At 42.1% G+C, this 22,702-nt stretch overlaps 1 long non-coding RNA gene across 1 annotated transcript in view; it reads right to left on the bottom strand.

Moving 5' to 3' along the window:
- The window catches only part of LOC309632028, a 39,552-nt gene extending 16,850 nt beyond the window's left edge, over positions 1-22,702 (bottom strand). Inside the window, exon 1 of the long non-coding RNA XR_014246702.1 lies at positions 1-22,702. This exon is cut by the window's left edge and continues 10,148 nt beyond it. This is a non-coding gene — a long non-coding RNA (uncharacterized lncRNA).

Genomic DNA, 22,702 nt, shown 5'->3' with positions numbered 1-22,702 from the left:
TGAAGTCCAGCTTATCAATGATTTGTTTCATGGATCATGCCTTTGATGTTGTGTCTAAAAAGTCATCACCATCCTTAAGGTCACCTAGATTATTTTCCTGTGTTATCTTCTAGGAGTTTTATAGTTTTGCATTTTACATTTAGCTCTATGATCCTTTCTTTAAAAAACTGAAGTGTAGTTGATTTACAATGTTGTGTTAGTTTCTGGTATACAGCAAAGTGATTCAAATATATATTAGATTCTTTTCCATTATTATATATTACAAGGTACTGAATGTAGTTCCCTGTGCTATACAGTAGGACCTTGTTGTTTGTCTTTTTTATATATAGTAGTATGTATCTGCTAATCCCAAACTCCTGATTTATCCCTCACCCCTCTTTCCCCTTTGGTAACCATAAGTTTGTTTTTTATGTCTGTGAGTCTGTTTCTGTTTTGTAAATAGTTCATTTGTATCAGTTTTTTTAGGCTCCACATGTAAGTGATATCATATGATATTTGTCTTTGTCTTACTTCACTTAGTATGATCATCTCTAGGTCCATCTAGGATCCATTTTGAGCTAATTTTTGGGAAGGGCATAAACTGTGTCTAGATTTATTTTTTCGCATATGGATGGATGTCCAGCTGTCCCAGTACCGTTTGTTAAAAAGGCTGTTTTTCTCTGTTGTATTGCCTTTGCTCCTTATTCAAAAATCTGTTGACTATATTTATGTGGGTCTATTTCTGGGCTCTCTATTCTGTTCCATTGATCTATTTGTTCATTCTTTTGCCACTAGCACACTATCTTGATTACTACAGCTTTATAGTAAGTCTTGAAGTCAGGTAGTGTCAGTTCTGACTTTGTTCTCCTCCTTTAATATTACGTTGGCTATTCTGGGTCTTCTGCCTCTCTAAATAAACTTTAGAGTTAGTTTGTTGATATCCACAAAATAACTGGCTGCAATTTTCATGGGATTGTGTTAAATCTGTATATCAAGTTGTAAAGAACTGACATCTTGGCAATACTGGGTCTTCCTATCCATGAACATAAAATATCTTTCCATTTATTTAGTTCTTTGATTTCTTTCATCAGAGTTTTATAGTTTTCTTCATATAGATATTGTACATACTTTGTTATATTTATAACTAAGTATTTCATTTTGGGGGGCGCTAATGTAAATGGTATTATGTTTTTAATTTCAAATTCCACTTATTCATTGCTGATAAATAGGAAAGTGATTGACTTCTGTATATTAACTTGGTATCCTGCAACCTTTCTAAAATCGCTTATTTGTTCCAGGAGTTTTTTTGTTGATTCTTTCAGATTTTCTACATAGATGATCATGTAATCTGTGAACAAAGGCAATTTTATTTCTTTTTTCCCAATCTGTATGTTTTATTTCTTTTCTTGTCTTATTGTATTAGGACTCCCACTATAATATTAAAAAGGACTAGTGAGGGCTTCCCTAGTGGTCCAGTGGTTAAGAATCCGCCTGCCAATGCAGGGGACATGGGTTCGAGCCCTGGTCCGGGAAAATCCCACGTGCCGCGGAGCAACTAAGGCCGTGCGCCACAACTACTGAGCCTGTGCTTTAGAGCCCCCGAGCCACAGCTACTGAGCTCGTGCGCCCGTGCTCCACAACAAGAGGAGGCACCGCAGTGAGAAGCCCCCACTGGCTGCAACTAGAGAAAGCCCGGGCACAGCAGGCACAGCAACAAAGACCCAACACAACCAAAAATAATGAAAATAAATAAATTAAAAAAAAAAAAAAAAGGACTAGTGAGAGGAAACATCCTTGTTTTGTTCCTGATCTTAGCAGGAAAGCTTCAAGTTTCTCACCATTAAGTATGATGTTAACTGTACGTTTCTTGTAGCTGTTCTTTATCAAGTTGATGAAATCCCCCTCTATTTCTAGATTGCTGAAAGTTTTTATCATGAATGGATGATGGATTTTGTTAAATGCTTTTTCTGCATCTATTGATATAATCATGTGACTTTTCTTCTTTAGCCTAAGATTACGTTAACTGATTTTCAAATGTTGAACCAGCCTCTCATACATAGAATAAATCCCACTTGGTCATGGTGATTAATTATTTTTATACATTGTTGGATTCAATCTGCTAATATTTTGTTGAAGTATTTTGTATCTGTGTTCATAAGAGATGTTGGTTTGTAGTTTTCTCTTCTTGTGATATCTTTGGTTTTGGTATTAGGGCAATGCTGGTCTCATAGAATGACTTACAAAGTATTCTCTTTACTTCTATCTTCTGGAAGAGATTATAGAGAATTGGTGTAATTTCTTCTTTAAATGTTTGGTAGAATTCACCAGTGAACCCATTTGGGCCTGGTGCTTTCTGTTTCAAAAGGTTACTAATTATTGATTCAATTTATTTAAAAGATATAGGCCTATTCAGATTGTCTGTTTCTTGTATGAGTTTTGGCAGATTGTGTCTTTGAAGGAATTGGTCCATTTCATGTAGGTTATCAAACTGTGGACATAGAGTTGTTTACAATACTCCTTTTAATGTCCGTAGGCTCTGTAATGATGTCCCCTGTTTCATTTTTGATATAAGTAATTTACATCTCCTCTCTTTTTTTCTTAGTTAGCCTTGCTAAAGGCTTATTGATTTTATTTATCTTTTCAAAGAACCAGCTTTTGGTTTTGCTGATATTCTCTATTGATTTCCTATTTTCAATTTCAGTGATTTCTGCTTTAATATTTATTATTTCTTTTCTTTTGCTTACTTTGGATTTAATTTACTCTTCTTTTTTTAGTTTCCTAAGGTGGAAGCTTAGTTGATTGATTTTAGATCTTTCTTCTTTTCTAATATATACATTCAATGCTATAAATTTCCCTCTAAACATTGCTTTCCCTGCATCTCACCTAAGCTCGCACCTGGCCTGTGGTGTGGCCAAAATAAATAAATAAAAGCTTAAAAAAAAAACACTTAAAACAAGGACCATGGCAGCCATAAGTGGACTAGAAGGATGGATGGAATGACCTCTTGACCTCTAATGTCATCTGTTGGAAGTAGAGTCAAAAGCTTTGGCTCTCACATGGGAAGTCTACAGCAGCGGTCCCCAACCTTTTTGGCACCAGGGACCGGTTTCATGGAAGACAGTTTTTCCATGGATGGGGGAGGGGGTGGTTCAGATAGTAATGCAAGTGATGGGGAGCAATGGGGAGTGGCGGAGCTCGCTCTCCCACTACTCACCTCCTGCTGTATGGTCCGGTTCCTAACAGGCCTCGGACCAGGTGGACCGGGGATTGGGGACCCCTGGTCTACAGGAGCTGATTCAGCCAAAACAAGCTGTGGGCTGGCCTTGGTTGTGCCAACACCTGCCTCTCTCAGAGACTCTGAGAAAGTCATAGGAGACAGTCCCTGGAAGCTTCAGGTGGAGAATTGACGAAAGCCCCGTGAGCGCAATGCCCACAAACATAGTGCCGGCGTAAGGTTGGGGGAGGTGGACAGAGGCAGGGAAATGTTCATCTGGGGCATTTCCAAAGAAGCTGGGGTGTGAGATATTTATTAGGAATCAATACTTGTGAAAGGAAAGGGAGAGAACAGGATTGGCTAGAGGCAGAACTTGAACTACAATACAGACCCAACAGCCAGCAAGCAAGTACTGAGCTCTGGAGCAAATCGTGCCCATCAGAGTCAAACTAATATTAAATGTTTAAAAGTAGAGGAATACTTGAATAGATATTTGTACACCCTGTTCATAGCTGCATTATTCACAATAGCCAGAGGATAGAAACCCCTCAAGTATCCTTTGATGGATGAATGGATAAACAAAATGTGGTATATATATACAGTGGAATAATGATCAGCCATAGAAAGGAAGGAAATTCTGACACGTTACAATATGCATGAACCTTGAGGACAGTCTGCTGAGTGAAATAAGCCAGTCACAAAAGGATGATACTATATGATTCCACTTATATGAGGTCCCTAGAGTCGTCAAAATCATAGAGACAAAGTAGAATGGTGGTTGCCAGGGGCCTGGGGGAGAGGGGAATGAGGGGTTGTTGTTTAATGGGTATGGAGTTTTAGTTTTGCACGATTGGTTGCACAACAATGTGAATATAGGTAACACTACTCAACTGTACACTTAAAAATAGTTAACCTATGTATATCTTACCACAATTTTAAAAAAAACAAAAAACAAAGAAGTAAAGAAATGCGTGTGACAGGATGTCTAGAGACTATAATAGTTTCCAGGTATGGTCTGGGCAGGGCCCTTGCTCAGTTTCTCTGGAATTTTCTTAGTTCTGCTTCATGTGTCGGCCTTGTCCTCAGGCAGCCTTCCCTCTTTGGCTACTGGGACAACAGGCTTACTTGTTCCCATCCGGCAGGAGGGAGGTGCCTCCCCTGGCCATGGGGCAGAAATCTTTCTTGTCAGTAGGATGGGATCATGGGCCCAGCTCACAATCAACACCAGACCCAGGTCAAGGCCATGCACTGATGGTCTGAGACCCTGAACCAGTTCCTGGTAAGGGAGTTGGAATTACCATATTGGAGTGGTCTAAATAAAATCAACCCTAAAGCTGGGAGGGGGCTGCTTTCCCCAGGTGAGTGGGCCCCAGTGAGGGAGACGTGGAGAGCTGAGTGAGGTCTCTGTTAGGGACAAGGGCAGGGGTGGGGGAGGCGTAACTGATAACCTGGGGCATCCACAAAACCACCTCACAATCCTAACAGGAACATCTTCTCTTCCCTACACCCCACCCTATGCCAGCCTTTCATTTATTCAGATATTTTGAAATCAGTGTAAACAATGAGTTTCCCCGCCTGGCCCGCAGCAGGTGTCCAGTATAGACTCCTTGATTATTGGACTCAAATGTTAGGCCCTTAATAGATACATGTATACATATAACTGAATCACTTTGCTGTACACCTGAAACTATCACAACATTGTTAATCAACTATACTCCAATATGAAATAAAAAGTTAAAAAAAACAAAGCCAAAAACAAATGTTATGCCCTTGTGGAGATAAGGTCCTCAGGTCCTCAGGGAGCCTTGTAATCTTATCTAACCTGTAGCAAGTTTTCCTCAATGAAGTGGTGGTTTGCTCTTGCCTTCCGCTCTTAAGATTCTAGATGAGAGGAATTTTAGAACTGGGGAGGCCTTGGAGAAGATTGCTCCAAGGTTAACAAAATCAGTGCCATTTTAGCTGGAAGAGAGTTCTCTCCATAAATCCCAATTTCCAGGGTTAATTGCCTCAGTGATTCCCCTGGCATTCCAGCTCAGCTTCCGATGCTCCCAGCAGGAACAGTAGAGAAATCGCCAAAGGTGCAGGTCACGGCCCCAGGGTCTGCGGAGGAGGATTGGTCCAGATGACCTTGGGCCAGACCTCCCGTGTCATGGGGGGAGGGGTGGGCCACAGCAGGGGTTTCGAAGCTGTTGCTCCTTCAACAGAAGGGGGAGGAGGTTTTGAAAGGCAGGAGACCCTTTTCTTTATCTCCATCTTTGGTGGTCTTTTTTTTTTTTTAATGAATTTATTTATTTTTGGCTGCGTTGGTTGCTGCGCGCGGGCTTTCTCTAGTTGCGGCGAGCAGGGGCTGCTCTTCCTTGCGGTGGCTTCTCTTGTTTGCGGAGCACGGGCTTTGGAGCACAGGCGTCAGTAGTTGTGGCTCGTGGACTCTAGAGCACAGGCTCCGTAGTTGTGGTGCACGGGCTTAGTTGATCCCGCATGTGGGATCTTCCCAGACCAGGGCTCGAACCCATGTTCCCTGTACTGGCAGGCGATTCTTAACCACTGCGCCTGGTGGTCCTTCTTGTCTCATTTCCCTTCTTCGGTCTCTCCTTTTTCTGTAACTTTGTCTTTACTGGCCTAGAAATGGGATTAAAGTATCCTTTAACATGTTTATGGTATTGATTAATTTAATACAGTTCTGTGTTTCTGACGGTTTATTCTTTTTAAAGTGCATGAGCTGAAGGTCTTACATTTATCTCTAACCATTGAGCCGGTGTAGTTACTGGAGGGAATATCGGAAGGGAGCCAGTTAATGGGTTTTACATTCTAACAACTTAATATCCTAACTTCCTGGGAGATGGGGGTATGTAACTGCGATAAATATGGCAGAACTTCGAGAGTATATTAAAACTGCACTTTAAATTGTGAGATGTAGTTTGCTGTGAGGACCATCTCCTGGATACACCGGTAGCCACTTATATGTAATTGGGACCCTCACAAAAACACCTTCTCCATAACAATTTAATCACAAGGCAGCAATCAACATATTGTGACTGTTGGCAATCAATCAACTGCTTTAGAACCTTATTTTCCTCAAATGTAAAAGGAGGAATTGGTCTAGAGCCCTCTAAAATGCATCTCTAAAGTTATGTGATTCCAATATGATTTAAAAGTCTTCATTATAGCTTTGTTGACATATTCGCACACCATAAAATTCATCCTTTTAACGTGTACATTCGGGCCATTGTAGTGTATTCATGGAGTTATGCAACATCACCACTATCTAATTTTAGAACACATCATTATTCACCCTCCCCCCAAAACCCCCATATTTACTAGTGGTCACTCCTCATCCCCTTCCCCCTACTCCCTGGCAAACCATGAATCTACTGTCTCTATAGATTTGCCTATTCTGAACATTCATATAAATGTAATCATACAATATGTAGGCTTTTGTGTCTGGCTTCTTTCACTGTTTTCAGGGTTCTGCCATGCTGTATCAGGCATCGGCAATCCATTCCTTTCTATGGCAGAATGATATTCCACTGTGTGGACATATCGCATTTTGTTTCTGTATTCAGCAGTTGATGGACATTTGGGTTTTACTGTTATACTAATACTGCTGTGAACACCTATGTAGAAGTTTCCAGTGTGAATTTAAGTGGTTCTTTATTTTGGCAGACCTTGATATGCTTTGTGGGTCAGTAGATTGCAGGAGATAAAAGATTTTCCACGTCTGCTCTTCAAAATAAGAGAAGGATAGCCCACGGGGAGGCATAGACTGAAATGCTGATACCTATTTGTTGACTGATTGAAAACAAAGATGTAGTGCAAAAGAATCAAATGATGGTAAATGGTCAGACTGCCCTCCTCAGGTGTGGATGATCCAAATAGATTCCATACCAGATGGGTAAATCATTAAAATTTAATAACCCATGAGTACCATGAATCGAAAAAAGGAAGAGAGAATGAGGAAAGTGTTCAGAAAAGCTCCCTGTTTCATGCACAATGTATGGGAGATCCAGAGCCTCATAGTATAACTCCTGGAGCATCTCAGTGTAGTCTATACTACAGTCTCTGTATGAATGGCACCCCCTGGAGTTGTGTAGTGCACAGCCCGCCCAGCCATACACTGTGGCCATGGGGAAGGTCATCCTGGAAAGGCTCGCATTCTCAACGGGCTCTCCCTGTTTGTCACGCCTGCACAGCAAGAACCTAAAAAGCATAGGGCCAATACCAAGGGTTACATTTTGTATTTTAACTAAAATATGACTTCCCTGTAGTCTGATTTCTTTCATATCCTATGTACCTTTGCTCCTTTGCATAGTGTAATCTAACCTTGCTCTGAAATGACATCTTGCCATTCCTCAACTTTCAGATTTTCAACCAAGGCGATATTGTATATATGTATATGCATGTATATATATTTTCCAATAAGAATGTATAATATAATATAGAATATAGAATGTTATAATAGATTATATAGAATATAAGATATAATATGAAACATATAATATAACAAAATATATTCTATATAATATATTATACTTACCTATAAATGTATAAATATTTAAATATATTTATGAATATATTATTATATGTTAGATATTATATGTACTGTACTACATAATAATTAGAATCTAATATATTCTAGTAAGAAGCAAGATGTAATTACTTTAATTAATCATACTCATAAGCCCACCTTAGTGCTACAAGGAAAGAATGATCATTTACTTCAAGGGTACATTGTACATATTCCTGTCCAATAGGAGGAAATCACTAAGTACAGCATGAAACTAATCTTTCTACAAGTTCATTTAAAAAATTCAAATATTGTAATTAGAACATTGCCCAGGGATCCAATTTAAACTTAATGATACTTGCTAGCAGGCTCTGATGATTTAACTGAGGTGATAATTACGCTACAGACAATTGATGTGCTAATTAGCTGCTACATATGTCACAGCTGATAGCACTAAACAAACCAAACAAACCTTCCTCAGCAACTCACAGCCTCATGACCCCAGGTCGTGGAAACTTGCTATGACCTTGCGTCATGAGGATATTCATTGAAAGTGCAATACAGACTTACTGGCAAGACGCAAGAGCAAGCTGTGCACAGGAAAGGAGAAAGAGCATGGAAGAGGTGTCTGCGGCATCAAACAGAGAGGGTGTGGGTGGGAGGTGCTGTGTGTGTGCAGACGTGGGTTGTTATCACCAAGGGAAGTCAGGCCGCCAGAGCGATGCAAGGATTAAAATATAAACAGCATTCAGAAACGTGCCCACTCGATTTTCCACCAGAGAGGACAGTATGGAAAGGGAGAGGAAGACAGAGTAACTTTCCCATGGAGAAGCCTGACAAACCCGACCTCCATCAGGTGATCAAGGTTAAATCAACAGTGATAAGTCATAGTGATAGTATGTGACGGTGATACAATGTAATGATGGCACATCACTTCTGAGGTCTTTCTCCAAAAACTCGTAACCCTGATCTAATTATGAGAAAAACATCAGACAAATCCCAATGAAGGGACATTCTACAAAACACCTGCTCAGCAATCCTCAAATCTGTTGAGGTCATCAAAAACAGGGGCACTGAGAAACTGTTACAGCCAAGGGAAGCCTAAGGAGACATGACGACTGCATGTAATGGGGTGTCCTGGATGGAACCCTGGACCAGAAGAAGGGTGTTAGGGGAAAACTGAGTAATGTAGGAGCTTTAGTCAATAAGAATGTATCAATATTGGTTCACTAATTGTGACACCTGTACCCTACCAATGTAAGATGTTAATAATAGGGGACCCTGGGTGCGGGGTATCTGGAAACTCTCTGTACTATCTTCACAATAAGTCTGTAAATCTCAAACTGTTCTAAAAAGTTCATCTCTTTATTTAAAACAAAGAAACAAACAAAAAAACAGGCCCACTCAAAGTTGACCACTTTCGGTATAAAATGACTTGTGAGTGCGTATCACACAAGTCATCCTCTTGCAGTTAAGAAACCAAGGCATTTTGAATAAGGGATTTACTCAGAGTTTCAACCGGAACAAAGACGATAAAGCTCGCTGTCTGCAGGGTCCTGGCTGCAAAGCTGGTTTCCTTGAAAAAGCCAGCCGTTCGCCATGCATGTGACATTGACACTGATCTTCCGTCTGTCAACTGTATTCTAGAGTTATGGATGTCAGTGGTACCTAGGGGTAACAGTGAGGTGTCTTCTAAACTCTTGGAAGGAGGGAAGTCAGAGAAAATCACCCAGTTAGAAATTAACCCATCAATTAGCATAAACTAAGGAACTATCTTATAGTATGATGGAAAAATTCGAGTGTCCACTTAGGGCAGCAGAACCAGGCTGTGGTTATAATGAGCTGAGTGGAATCTTGTGCCTCTGTCCTCTTCCTTGTTTGGGGAAAGACTGTGATTGGATCAGAGCCTAACAGAGGAGCCCAGAGTGGGCAGTGAATCTCCAAGGGCTGACCAGCAGAGGACGCCTGGCCACCAGACCTCTGTATTTGTCATTCAGCCACTTTACTTGCTTGGGGCTCCTGGCTCCCCGTTATGGGTTGAAATGTGTCCCCCCCACAAATAATATGTTGAAGTCCTAACCCCAGTACCTGTGAATGTGACCTTATTTGCAAACAGGGTCATTGAAGATGTAATTAGTCAAGTTAAGATGCGATCGAACTGGAGTTGGGTTGGCCCTTAATCCAATATGACTGGTGTCCTGATAAGAAGTGGGGACAACACCCTATGAAGACCAGACACACATGGGGCGGCCACCATGCAATGACAGGCAGAGACTGGAGCGGGGCAGCTGCAGGCAGGGAAGGCCAAGGTCAGCTGACCAACCAGTACCAGAAGCCAGGAAGAGGCGAGGAAGGACCCTCCTCTATGGGACTTATCGGGAGCCCAGCCCTGCTCACGTCTTCTGGACTTCCAGTCTCCAGAACTTTTGAGACAGTAAATTTCTGTTGTTTTAGTGCACCCCGTGTGTGGCACTTTGATGGCAGCCCTAGGAGACTAGTGCACTCACCACGAGTGTATCATTTTGGTGTTGCTGTGATAGTTAATGGCGTTCTGGTCCGAGTGACCTCTGGAGTTCCCATGGTTGATGGAACTCTTGGCATTCTGGCTCACATGCCCGGCTCAGGGAGCACCGTTATTGCTTTCCTCTCCGGGGACTGACAAAAATGTTCCTGAACCTGTGAGGATGAAAAAGAGCCCTGGGCTGTGGTGAAGTCAAGAGGAAAACCTGAGCTTTTCTGCCAACACAGTAGCCTCACCAGTGCTTTCACTCAGCCCCAACCAGGAGTAACGTGCCAAGAAAAGAAACCAGGATGAAAGATGCCAAAGACTTTGAGTTTGATTGTGCATGATTCTTTTGTTTGTTTTTACTTAAAACAAACACCTTTCCAGTTTATTTTTTTTTCTATAATGTATGTGTATCGTTTTTGTAATCAGAAAACTCCCACAAATCTCTTATTTCTTGGTGGGAGGTATGTTTCAAGTGTATTTCCCTTGCATTTGTAGCGAGGTGGTCCCTGACTCCACGGGTCCCCCCACTTACCCCCCACCTGTGTGCGTCCTCAACCTCCCCCCACCCCTGCCACCGGCAGACACGCATGGTCTTCCCCACCTTGTAAAATGACGATCGCCTTGGGTCCTCCCAACTCCACAGGCTGATTCCTAAATCCCTCCACTCACCGCCTTACCTCTGACACTTGGAGACAGGCCACGCTAGGAATTTCAAGCAGAAGGACTTTAGCCGAGGGAGCTGGGAAGGTCTGGACAGCACAGGAAGGGAGTGGGACCACTGCTGCCTTCAGGTTCACGGCCATAGCCGTGATCCAGAAAGCCAGGAATGCCAAGCTACCTAGAGGTCAGGGCGTGGCTGCTCAAAGCACAGCCTTCCAACTTGGCGTTTCCCCCATTGCAGGAGGCAAAGAGCTTCTACCTCCTGTATGATTTCCAGATCCCATTCCAGTCCATCTCAGGCAGAAACCAAACTACACCTGGACCACTGCTGGCATAGGAGGCTGTGAAGTGCGCTTTCCTGGTGTCCAGCCTTGGTGGTACTGGAGTGAGATAGAAGAGGGATGGAAGTGTGCACTGACTGTCCGTCACTAGATAAAATCCAGGACAGATTCCTTCCTTAACTTTCTCCAAACCCCCCTCCTCTCTCCAGGGTCTCCAGTTCCTTGTCTTGACAAATCCAATGGCTGTCTCAATTCTTACTCTCCGTAACCCAACCCAATTGTGTGGCACCTTTAGCCGGGACTCCCTCCTCATCCTCCCTGGCTCTGGGCTGCCTGCCTTAACTCCCCCTCCATCCTCTCCTATTCCCTCCTCCAGCCCTTTGAGTATCTGTCTCTCCCCTGACAAATCTCTTCACATCCTTCTCTTCATACTCCCGGCTTCAGCCATGCCCGCCTGCGATGCCTGGATACTCCCACACAGAGGTCTCACTCTAACCTCAAACCACCTTCCCGGCCCCCACCCCATCATCCTGATCTTCTCTCTTCAGAACTGTCTCCCTCATCCAGCTTCCCTGTTTTTAGTCAAGGAATGACCATTCTCTCTGCCCCTGGTTTGAACCTTGAGAGTTCATGTTTCCCACACCCTGTCAATCACTTGCAGTGTCTGAATTGTTCTTCAAAATGTGTGTCCTTTATTCCTCATTTCTAATCATGTTCAGCTGATTCTCTCTCATCAAATTGTAGCCACAGATCCTTTCTGATCTTTGTGACTCTTGTTTATTTATCCCCTGCCCTCACCCTGAGTCTGTCCTGACATCTGCTGCCTTCTCAATATCTTTTTTTTTAATTGAAGTAGAGTTGACTTACCATGTTGTGTTACCTTCTGCTGTACAGCAAAGTGATTCAGTTATACATATATATATATATATATATATATATATATATATATATATATATATTCTTTTTCATACTCTTTTCCATTATGGTTTATCATAGGTATTGAGTATAGTTCACTGTGCTGTACAGTAGGACCTTGTTGTTTATCCATCCTACATATAAAAGCTTACATCTGCTAACCCCGACCTCCCACTCCATCCCTCCCCTGACCCCCTCCCCCTTGGCAGCCACAAGTCTGTTCTCTATGCCTGTGAGTCTGTTTCTATTTCATAGATAGGTTTATTTGTGTCATATTTTAGATTCCACATATAAGTGATATCATATGGAATTTGTCCTCTTTCTCACTTACTTCACTTAGTATGATAATTTCTAGTTGCATCCATGTTGCTGCAAATGGCATTAGGTTGTTCTTTTTTATGGCCGAGTAGTATTCCATTGTCTATATGTATCACATCTTCTTTATCCATTCATCTGTCGATGGACTTTTAGGTTGTTTCCATGACTTTGCTATTGTGAATAGTGCTGCTATGAACACAGGGGTGCATGTATCTTTTTGAATTAGAGTTTTGTCTGGCTATATGCCCAGGAGTGGGTTTACTGGATCATATGGTAATTCTATTTTTAGTTTTCTGAGGAACTTCCGTACTGTTTTCCATAGTGGCTGCACCAACTTACATTCCCACCCACAGTGTAGGAGGGTTCGGTTTTCTCCACATCCTCTCCTCTGTTGCCGTTTCTAATATTACTCCTTCAACACCATTTCGCAAAATAACACCTCAATCAGAAATTAACAATGCTCTCTGAATGCCATAATTTATGCCCTTCTGCCAGATTTTAAGGTCCTCCAGAATCTGGACCCATTCTACCTTTCCCACATTTATAGTAGATTTTTAAACGCATAGTTTATAATTATGCTACAAAAAACAAAACAACCCAACCAACCAACTCTCACTGATCAGCTTTGGAGAATGCTTGCAAACAAACTCATTATTTTCAAAACTGTAGATAGAGGAAAAGACTCATTTATCCTGCTTTTACGCAATACGCTGCACCTCAGAGTAAATCATAGTTGCTGAAGGAAAGTTTCTCTTCATAGAGTCATGCCAACTCACAGAAGAGAAGGGAAGATTGAGTTAAAACCGCACTGTTGTGCGACCTCGGATGAATCAATGGATCTGGGCAACAGTTACCAACAGCTGTTAACGCCTCGAAAAGAGAGAATCCTACATCATGTGCTTCTTTACAGACGTTCACAACACCAGGAATGCCTCCCCAATCCGACTTGAATCTGATCAAGACTCCAGACCTCACTATCCATTTACAGGAGATACAGAACAAAGGAACTCTGTAAACTACACCCCAGGGAGGCAGTCTGGGAAATCCAACCTGTGCAAACTCTGAAGTCGAATGACCCAGTTTCCTCAACAAGTAAATTGCATAAGACGGAAAGAGGAGAAACCTACAGATTAAAAGAGAATTAAGAGACAGAAGTAGATGAGTGGTTGCCAGGGACCGAGGTGGGAGGGGAAAAATGGGAGTGTTTGTTCATGGATATGGGGTGAAGAAAATGTTCTGGTATTTGATAGCAGTGATGGTTGCATAACCTTGTGAATATGCTAAAAAGGACTCAATTGTGTACTTTAGGAAGTTGAATCTTATGTGAATTATACCTTAATTAAGAAAAATTTTTACAGAGAATTAAGAGACATGCTAACCCATTAAGGTGTCTGGATCTTATTTGGATCCAAATTCAAAATACAAGCTGGACAAAATTATGAGACAATCAGGAAAATACCAAGGCTGCATATTTGATGACATTAAGGAATTATTGTTAAGTTTTTAGGTAAGTGATAGTATTGTGGTTATGTTTTCAAAAGAGTCATTTTCCTTTGTAATTTTATGTTGAAATATTTGCAGTTGAAGAAAATATGATGTCTGGGATTTGCTTCAAAATAATCCGAGGAGGGAATGGATGAAACAGGATTGGATGAAATCCTGGGATGGATGAATGGATGAAACAGGATTGGTCTGCTGTGGGGCGGGGCTAGGGGCTGGTCGCGGCTACACAGAGCCAATCAAATGTTCTTCAGGCTACTGTCTCGGGATCTTTTTTAGTGGTGACCATGATTGGGCCTGCTCCCAGCTCCTGGGGAGGTGTCCTCTGTCCCCTGGGGCCAGGACAGAAGAATCCAGCTTTCTGGAGCCACCTTTATCTCTTTCCAGTGCAACCTCTGTTGTTAACTCCTTGGTGCGCTGGGAAGCAAATGATTCCGTTCTGTAGAGACAGAAGCAAAGAAGGAAAGGGAAAAGAACTGATTCTGAAAGAAGGCTGTTGAGAGCTTAACTGAGGAGTGTCCTGCAGAGCCTCCATGGAACAGCAGAGCTGAAAATTAAAGCACACACAAACTTTCTGAGTGGCTTTTATTCTGGAGATAAAGTGCAATGCATATAATGAGTAAATGTGAGAGCGGTGGACACAGGGCTGTTGAATGAACCCCTCTGTGGAAAGGTGCAGCTCACAGCGTGAACAGGGGCGTCTTTCTGGAAATGGCCCCCAACTGAGGCTCTGGGCTGATAGGAAACTTGTTGGGGCCTGCCCCCCACTTCCAGAAGGTGGGAAGAACCGGTGAAGGTGCTTCTGCACTGCTGCTGATTAGCGTGGGGTCAGGAGGAGGGCTTTGTGAACACACCTCTGATCGCTACAGCCCCAAAGCCTGGGGAGAGAGCGCCAGGCCTCCCCAGTGCGTTGTCTTCGGCAGCGTCAGTTTCCGTTCTGTGCTTTCCTTGCCAGCCCCTAAATCTCATTATTCGCCAACACCTTCTACCACCTGCTCCAGCTCCCAGAGGGGCCCTTCCACTTACTTCACCCACCCATTAGGAATAAACTGACTTCTAGACCAAGACCTGGAAAATTTTGTATATTACAGTCAGTAATTTTAAATAAATGCTTATTCACTCAATTTTTCAGTCATTCCCAAAACACTCATTGTGTACCTGTGAAGAGGGGGTTTGTGTGCTAGGCAGAAGGAAGGCACGGATGAAAGAACTCAGGACACTCTCCCTCTCTAGTTGGGGAGCCAGAAAAGGGGATGGAAAATGAGAATACGAGGCAATAGTAGCTGCATGAAGGCAGCATGGGGGACTCTGCCTGGAGGGGAAGGTAGGGTGTTTTTTGCCAAAGGCAGTGGGTAGGGGCTTAGAGATGGGGCAGGGGAATCAGAGAGGTGGGCCCTACAGGCATAGTCTCTCCAAGGGATCAATTTCCATTCTGCCCCTGGAGAGCAAGACGTTTGATGTCCAGTTCAACACAATTATTAGTCCTCAATGGACCATGCAGAGGAGAAGCACTGTGGCTGCTACGGTCACACTTCACCCCAGGTCCCGGAGGCATGCACACCGCTCTTGCTGCACTGGTCTCTGGGACGCTCATCCGACACACACACCCACACACCCAGGAGCAGAGGCCATGATCCAGGCAACTGAGAAAACACTAGTCGGATACAAGGGGCAAAGGGTTGGGGGAGCAATGGGAAGGCTGCCTCAATTATCCGTATTTGCTTTAATTCTTTGTTTCCTGTAACTTTGTCTAGCAGTTGAAATCATGATGGGGTTTGGACTAGAGATCATCTAAAGGGGTGTTTCTGGAGACTCAGGCTATTTCTGTTTCAGTGACTCAACCGCCAACCATCGCCCTTCTTCCCCACTGCAGAAAAAAGAAAAAGATATATGTACTATTTCCTCCATAATCAGGAGCTTTGGGGAATGATACCACCCTTGTTATTTTCTTTGCTTTGCTCTGATGGCCAGTCTCGTTCTCTAGAAAGGACAGATTATGCTGGTTTTATTATTTAAAAAAAATGATCATTACTATTTTGAACTAAAGCAAATATAATAGAAAGGGTCAAGGAAAGAATTGTGGATTTCTCCTTTTTGCCCTGCACCTTAGCTCTTATCCCTAAATTCCTCTGAACACAGTGGGTAGGCCTGAGCTACTGAGAGATGCTTACAGAGCTTCATCGTTGACAAGGGTTTGCAGCTCAAACAATAGATAACCATGACGGCAAGGAGAGCCTTGGTCCTCAGAGGAGACAGTCAGATCTGATTGTACCGGGTCCCTTGAAAACTCCTCCCTTCTGAGCAAAAAGGCACCCTGGACATGCTGCCAGGGAAGCTTTAACCCTTGGCAGTAATACTGCACCTGCCCCATCTCCAAGGGCTACTACACGAGAAGTGTGCTCCGACCCAAAAGCCATAGGAAACTGCCATTCAGGTTAAGTACAAATGAAAGGCTCAAACCTGCAAAAGTCCATTTCCGGTTAAAAAAAAAAAAAAAAAATGCACTTGTTATGAAACTTAGAAAAAGAACGGTATTGTTCCTAGTTGTTATAAGTGCACTTTTTAGATTGTTTTTCCTTAAAAATGAATATTTTGCAAAGTTATTTTTTTTAATTGGATACAAACTCAAAAGGTAAAAAGCTAGTCAAATTTAGCAGTGGGGGGTTGTATACCAACTTTAGTGACACTAACGTTAATAAGTTCTGGTAACCCACTACCATCGGACCAGCCAAGAGAACCACTTTCACTTTCATTATATAAATCTCTTAAGTAGCTACTCTAAATAACTTAGGATGAGTTGTTTTAATAATTTTCAAAAAGTTTTAATGTTATATGAGCCATACAATATAGTGCTACAGAAAGCAATGCATTTCCTGATGATTTTCCCTAGATTTTAAACAGCTTAACACAAACTGATATTCAAAATGAATATAGTTGCATGATGGGAAATAGAAACAAATTACCAGATGGAAGCCTCTTGTCCTTCACAAATATTTTAGGACATCCAGGGATCACAGAAAAAAAGAATAATGAACATATTTGTGCCAAATGTTTAGCCAAAAAAAAAAATTAATGTCAACAAAATGAGCTTTGATTTTTTTTTTTTTAATCGTCTTTCTGTCTATGATCTGCAAAATGCCTTCCTGACTCAGGGCAGCAGCAGAGGGCAGTACTACACAGAAGATTCACTTTCCATCTAGAGCTTTGACTAGAGAACTTCTCGTCCACGAATACATATTGTTTTTTTTTATTTTTGAATTTTATTTTATTTATTTTTTTAGACAGCAGGTTCTTATTTGTTATCCATTTTATACATATTAGTGTATACATGTCAATCCCAATCTCCCAGTTCGTCCACGAATACATTTAATGTTCATACTTGTTATATTCTAGACTTCTTCTTTTCTTAATAATCCCTGATAGTTATAATAAGTTAAATAGTTAGGCCAAGTTTAATATGACCATATCCTTCACCTTAAGAAAGACTGCTGCTGTGATGTAGAAGTTGCCATAAAATGCTGAAAATGGTCTTTTGCCAATGGTTTTGTTGTTGGGGCCAAATCCCACTCAATGATTAGATATAAGCACCCTCACCAAAATCCAGGTAAGAAATTCCACATTAATCAGAAGAAAATGAATGAAAATGATTAGAAAATGATCAATAAATCTTAGTTATTATCTTTGCCTGTCAAATCTTAATTTTCCTGCTTTAAATCATTTGTAGTTTAAAATATTAAATGTTAAAATGAATTGAAATTTTCAAGGATGGAAGAAAACGTGTGAAGATTATGATTAATATGGATGCTTAGGAAATGCCACTTTGTAAGGCATAACATTTGCTGACTTCATCTTCATTGAGCTTAGTCAGTAACAGAAAGTTCTTTTAAGTAATTGGAATAAGAATTATGAAATTTCCTTGGGATCTGGGGCTGAGAGAAGTGAAGGGCTGAGCCTTCTGGAGGATGAAGAATAGAGAGAAGATACCGTCTCTATCCTCGTCTTTATAATCTCTCAGGCATGATTGGGACCACTTGCCAAAGTAGGCTAGTTGGGATTTCCTGGAAGCCTGACCAGTCCAAAATTACTTTCATCTCTCCCACATTTGAAAGATTCTTCAGTTCATTTGTATGGAAGGTCATTCTGGTCTCAGACATCTCTTACCAACATATAAGCATTCAACTTCTGTTTAACATGGTAGCCTGAACACATGCATTTGTCTGAATTCCTTCTCTAATCCCACTAAAACTAGCGTGAAACAACAGAAAAGGGGGAAAGAGAAGAGAGAGAAGACACACTTCACCCCTTCCTCCTGCCTGGAATGGGGACTGGTACCTGGAGTGGGAAAAGCCATCCTGAAACCTTGAGTACAGAGGCCCTCCCAAAGGATGGCATAAGATAAAGAGAAAAGATCTTGGAGTATTGATGACATGGTGGGGCATTGCTCCAGCCCTTGACACTGCCTAGCTCCACACTTCTTGTGATCTGACGACAATAAGTCTGCATGGGTTCAAGCCACTGTTATTTGGCTTTCCTGTTACATGCAGCTCAACACATTCCTAACTGGTAGAAAGAGGATACCCAAAGCATGGGATATATATCACCAGATCATGGTGAGGTATGAGAAACTTTAGGTAGCACTGTACACAGACTTAAATAGCACTGACCCCTCTAATGAGAAAAGTTATTTCTTTCCAACTTTCTTTCAATCCTTATGATTACATCAAGGAGGGAAAATCTTAGTCTGATGATATGTCACTAATACCTCCCATTTGCTAAGCTTCTTTTTTAAGCAAAAGGAAAGTACCTCTTGCTGCAACAGTATCTCACTAGAATTTTAAAACATTACTTTGTTTCCATAGTATTCATATTTATGGTTCCTTTTACTTATGGAAATTGATATTGATTTTCTAATTTTACTGGAGATGTAAAGTTTTCTTGAAGAATGTATTTTTGGAAAGTTACTTGGGAATAAAAGGGGAAAACTACTAATAGATGCAACAACATGAATGAATCTCAAGAACAATAATGAAAAAAAGAATCCAGATACAGCAGTGTACAAAAAGTATGATTTCCTTTACATGAAATTCTAGAAAAGAGAAAACTAATCTATGATAATAGAAGCAGATCTGCAGTTGCATAGAATGGGGGTTAAGGATGGGGGACTGTGCAAAGGGCCATGAAGGAACTTTATGTGGTGATGGGACAATTCTACATCTTGGTTGTGATTTCATGTATGTATACATTTGTCAAAACTCCTTGAACAGCACAATTAAAATGGGTGCATCTTACTGTATACAAATTATACCTCAATAAAGATAAAAAATAAAGAAGTATCTATGTAAAACAAATTAATTTATTTAAAGAAAAATATTGTGTAAATAACCATTAAAGTGATACTTGAATTTCACAAAACCCAGGAAGTGAGTTTCAAATGGCTGAGATGAGGAATATATGTAACTTCAGTAGGCATTTAACAGATGGTGAGGTCAAGGTCCTAAAACTTCATCCAGGAGATGCTGCTGGGGCTGGAGATGAGCACTGGTAAGAACCAGGGGGCAGTCAGGAAGGAGGTCTGAAGAGGAGGTGGGAGGGACAGACGTCACGATTAATCTGTTTCACAGCTGTGCTATGACCTGCTTGGAAAAATAGCAATTCTTTAGGAAGATGTGCCATTTGTTCACAGGGCTCCCAGTGAAGAACCCTTTTTTTCATGTGCTAACCTGTGCTTTTCTTCAGAATATGCTGGAAACCATTCCATGGCACCCCGCTGCCTTTGATGACGTTTAAATTCCCTAATTTCCCTGGGATCTGTCTTCCACAGGCATGAGCCGCCCCCACCCCAAGGCCCAAGACCTCTGCTCTCCAACCAGACCCAAGAACTGCTCGTGGCTCTGTGCCCTCCCCTCTCCCTTTCAGCCTGATTTATAACTACAGCCGTCTAAGGCAGGGAAGGGAAGGAGACCATTATTTAAGTGGAATCTTTCTGTGGCCAAAAGCATTTTTAGCCAGCTCCGTCTAAGCAGTTCTCTGATATGATTCCTCTCTCTAAAAATCTCTGTGCGCAGGATATAAACAGATGTCTCTTCTAAAATGCAGGAGGAGAACACGACTACGTAAACAACAATCACGCAGGAGGTGATGAAGCTACAGGTGAAGCCACAGAGGTAGCAGTTTCGTTCTTTTTTTTTTTTTAATAATTTTTTGGAAATATAGTTGATTTACAATGTCGTCGGTATTTTTTGTTTTTTGGGCTGCATTGGGTCTTTGTGATGCGTGGGCTTCTCACTGTGGTGGCTTCTCTTATTGCGGAGCACAGGATCTAGGCACGGGCTTCAGTAGTTGTGGCACGTGGGCTCAGTAGTTGTGGCTCACAGGCTGTAGAGCTCAGGATCAGTAGTTGTGGCGCACGGACTTCGCTGCTCCGTGGCATGTGGGATCTTCCCCGACCAGGGCTCGAACCCATGTCCCCTGCACTGGCAGGCGGATTCTCAACCACTGCACCACCAGGGAAGTCCTTCATTGGGGTTTTGTTTTTAAGTGATACATCTTAAACTCCCTGGCCCCGACCTACCTCCCCTCTTTATTCCACACTCCCCCATTTACTTGATCTGCCCTCCACATCTCACCACATCAAACCACACCCCACATGCTTCCCTAAAAGTATCTTTGAGGCTTCATCTCTCCCAGCAAGACTGCCTCCCTTGTTTCTCTTTTCCCCTCAATCTGAAGGAATCTTTTCTCCTCTGAATGCCAATCTAATTTTATTCACATGCTCCAGTCATAGCACTTTTCAGTTTCTTAAATGTGTCATAATTATGGAGGTGTATTATTATTACAAGTTGCCTGTGATGTCCAGTGCCCAAGGCACACACCAATGTGTCATCCCCCAATGCTCTCCTTCAGATGCATCTTTGGGGATGGCAGAAGCTTAGCGATTCAAAGGAGCTTGGCCCTTTGAATCTTTTCTCTCAAAACCAGTGGTTCTTAAAATCTTTAAAAAATCATTATGTTATTTGGGACTCTGATGAAAGTTATGCATCTATGTCCACAAAATTGCACATATTTGCATATGTACAAACATTCTGTGTACAATGTCAGGGTGTTATGGATCTCCAAGCCCAATCATGAACCCAGGTTAAGAAAGTCTGATCTAAACCTGAGGAATGCAGATGGCTAACTGCAAAACCAGGACACGTTTGTCTACTTCCTCCATCCTTATCTCCACTCTCTTCTACATCCCCTTGTCCCACCCAGAGCTGCCCTTGGGAAGCAGTGCCCAAAATTACCCCTTCCTCCCAGTCATAGAAACCCTTATTCCCCCAGAGCACACCCAAGAATAGGAAATGTTTTAAGTATATTTTTATACATCTATTTGAGAGATGGAAAGTTATGCAGATTTAAAACAGAGAATTATTAAGACTGAGTAGTACAAAGGAAACTTACACATACAGTTCAGCAGGAGAACAAAACAAAATCATACTGTGCTCACACCTATTGGAGAATTATATGGGAATAAGCAAAGAAAACTGAAAATCGAAAGTGTGATCTATTGGGACAGTGTCTGTTTTTCCTTTGTTATATCTATATATCTATATTTACTAGATAGTATTATAGTGCTGCTTACATCAGAATTAGGAATCTCATCCCTTCCTTGCAGCAAGCTCAACTAGTTAGAATAAAAGAGGCTGAGTGACAACACTGTATGATATCGCTTATATATGGAATCTAAAAAACACAACAAACTAGTGAATTAAACAAAAAAGAAGCAGACTCACAGATATAGAGAACAAACTAGTGGTTACCAGTGGGGAGAGGGAAGGGGGAGGGGCAATATAGAGATAGGGGATTAAAAACGGGTTATTATGTGATTATATGAAATCATGTGTGTGAAACTTTTGAAAATTGTAAAGCACTATAGAATTTAAAGACTTTCATTCAATTTAAAAAAAAAGGCTGAGTAAACAAATTCCCACATGGTGTAGATAACACCATAATAACCCCTATATCTGATCTAAATGGGATTCCCCCAACCCGAAATGACCCTGAAAAGGGACTTTATCTAAGAAACCAGAGCGTCCTGGCCTTCTGCAAAGAAGCTGCAGGTTTCTTAACATTTTTTTCCAGCTTGAAAGAGGAAAAGATCCATTGAAATATTTTTCCCAGTGTTTCTTCCAAGACTCCTGCGGAGGCGTGTGTGTGTTGCTTCTTTTATTTGCAATATTTATTTATTTTTAGCTTAATACATCTTGGGAATCTTAGTCAATATATAGAGATTACCTCATCCTTTTTTTTAAAGCTTTTTTTATTTTATATTGGAGTATAGGTGATTAACAATGTTGTGTTAGTTGCAGAAGGCTTGGTTTTTGAAGACGGCACTTGTTATTCACAGTCGGGGGGAGGGGGCATCAGCCTGGGGAATCCTCCAGAAGGCCCACCTGTGGCTAAGGTGGGCCAGGAGACGGGCAAGTCGGGCTCTGCAACTCCGGGGAAGGGCAGGTGGGACGGCTTTGCGGTGCTTAAACCGGCCTCCTCGGGTGCCAGCGTCCAGAGGCTTCTCTTTGAAGAGGTTCCACCTGGACCTCGCGGGGCTGGGCAGGCGGGCCAGCGCTGAGAGGGCGGTGCGGGCGGCAGGCGCGGGGCCGCGGGCCGCAGGGAACAGCCGGCCTTTGTGCGGCGGCCGCGCTCATCCGGACCCGGGAGGTGACCCATTCGGCGGAATCGTCCGGTGTCAGGTGAGGCAGCCGGACCGCCGCAGACCCAAACAGGAGCGCTTTGTGTGTTCTGGTTTGGCAGGTGGACCCCGGCTGGAACTTTTTTCCTTT

Source organism: Balaenoptera borealis (assembly GCF_965194805.1).
Source record: "Balaenoptera borealis genome assembly, chromosome: 7".
Classification (NCBI taxonomy): Eukaryota; Metazoa; Chordata; class Mammalia; order Artiodactyla; family Balaenopteridae; genus Balaenoptera; species Balaenoptera borealis.
The sequence above is the reverse complement of the archived record's forward strand: the minus strand, read 5'-3'. Positions and strand labels throughout refer to the sequence as shown.